This window comes from Mesocricetus auratus, unplaced genomic scaffold (genome assembly GCF_017639785.1).
Source record: "Mesocricetus auratus isolate SY011 unplaced genomic scaffold, BCM_Maur_2.0 Super-Scaffold_100006, whole genome shotgun sequence".
Lineage (NCBI taxonomy): Eukaryota > Metazoa > Chordata > Mammalia > Rodentia > Cricetidae > Mesocricetus > Mesocricetus auratus.
In genome coordinates, this window is record NW_024429190.1 from 48,647,988 (window position 1) to 48,650,274 (window position 2,287).

Genomic DNA, 2,287 nt, shown 5'->3' on the forward strand with positions numbered 1-2,287 from the left:
GGCAGAAGAAAATTTTCTAGCCCTCAGTTTCCCACCTGCAAAAGGATAATAATACCTATGTCATAGAATGATTTCAAGGGTCTAGAGACATAACTCTTATGATTGTCTTTGCTATTTTCTATGTGTTACAGGGTGGTGAGTATGCAGTCATGTTTAACTCTGAGTTAAACCCATGTTACCTACATTGGTCCCACTGTTTCCATTTCTCCAATGGCATCTGTAGAGTAATGCCTGATAAAGCCCTTTGTGGTTTTAGTCTGTTCCTTTTTTCCTTAGCTTTGAGACATCTGAGCTGAAATAGTATTTGGCTGCTCACCTGGTGCTGCAGAAGATATAGTTTCCTAGTGTTTTAAAACCTCTTTGAAATTCTTCCAGTGAAGTTTGAAATGCTTCACCAATTTCCCTTGTTATCAGTCATTCTGATCCAACCCCGCAAAGTAGGTAAAAGCATATCTTGCTGGCATTGGCTGTGTGCCAGAGGACATGTGCTTTGCTTATGCCCTCCTTAATTCATTCTAGAACAGTACTTCCTGATCCTGGCAAGTTAATAATACCAAGCATGGTGTGTGCTCTTGGATGTTTTGATCTTCTTTAGGACTGCTAAGTTCTAATAAAGTATTGAACTTATTAAGGGTTTGTTAAACTTCAGTCGATTTTTTATTCTGTTGATAATCTAACAAAACTGTAGAAGGCAGATTTCAGATGTTACATTAAGCACAAAGATAATAATGAAATAGTGGTAGTGGAAATTACATCCTGTTCTCCTAAGCACAGTATATGCCAAAACTTACGAGTTTGATTTATTAAGGAATTTCCAGTGAGGCCATTCACGCATGTGAATTTGTCATAATGTGCCTCAGGGCATCAGCAAGTGGGCTCCATGTTTGTGCTGACCATTTCTACCTTTAAATCTGGGTTTTTATACTTCATGATGTTGTCTTCCTACCATTTTTTGGTCCACCAATAGAGAGATGTTTGATATCTAGAAGAAGATATAAAAAAGAAAGAGGTTGAGCAGATGAGAACACTCTTAAGAAAAACAATATAGGTCATGTAACCTCAATTTCTTCAAAATATGGAAGCATTCTTGTCCTGGTTTGTGCTTCTCCCAGGTGTAGTGTATAGGAATGGGTTTACTTTAGATTACCCACTATTGCTAAATGTTGGTTTTCAATTACATGTTTAAATGATCCTTTACATGCCTCTATATTTTTTTAAACAAGTTTAAAACTAGTTTGGGATATGACCTTTATTAAGCTTATCTACCAGACTAGAAATAATGTCTGTACAAAATCAAATGTTTGTTACTATAACTTCTGCATCACAATTAAAATCCAAACAGCTTTTTAAAACCAGTCAACTCAACCAAAACCTACTACTTCAGAATCAAGAACTTCTTTGAAGCCAAAGCAACACTTAAAAATGGTTAAGACTCGAATGCAGAAACTTGGTTGACTGGAAGGCTAATTAAGCCTCCAACTTGCTTAAATAGAGTTACAAAAAGGCAAAGTTATGTTTTTCACAGAGATACAGTCCATTGGAATCACAAACACTGGACAGCTGTTAAGAGTCCTGAGATAATAAGTAATCCAGGCATCCTTTGTCAGTCTTCTGTTGTCCTTTCTTCACAATCAGAGACTTGTGGATGTGTGGGATGACACCACCACCAGCTGTTGTAACCTTAATCAGAGAGTTCAATTCTTCATCTCCACGAATAGCAAGTTGCAAGTGATGAGGAGTGATACACTTTACTTTATTTAGGTCTTTTGATGCGTTTCCTGCCAACTCTAATACCTCTGCCGTGAGATACTCAGGATGGCTGCGCTGTACACAGCAGTGGTCATGCCTACACATCTGTGGCTGGTTATCCTAGATTTTAGGTGTTGATGAATAAGGCTGACAGGGAATTTCAAGCTGGCTTGCTGGGAGCAGGAAACCACCTTTGTTTTGACCTTTCCAGAGTCCTTTCCAGCCTTACTGCCAGCCATCTCAGACAATGATGAAACAAAGAAGAGAAGACACTAGTGAGATCCTGGCGCCAACTCCTCCATAGTACTGAGATTCAAACTGCCGCCACTGTATTTTTGCTACAAGAGTGTGAAGCTTGTTCTTATGATTGTATACAGTTGGAACTCAGGAGAACGTTACTCATGTGACCTTTCTTAGCCTCCAGAATATAATTGTTTGAGGTTCTGAATAAAATTGGCTATCACTTGAGTCTTTAGTCCACCTCACTTATTGGGTCCACCCTTTTAGGTCCCAGCACCTTTACAGCAGTGACAGAAAT

General features: G+C 38.7%; 1 pseudogene; it reads right to left on the minus strand.

Annotated features, from left to right (window-relative positions):
* Positions 1-1,563: 1,563 nt before the first annotated feature.
* On the minus strand, positions 1,564-2,012 carry LOC101835015 (annotated as a pseudogene).
* Between the last annotated feature and the right edge of the window lie 275 nt (positions 2,013-2,287).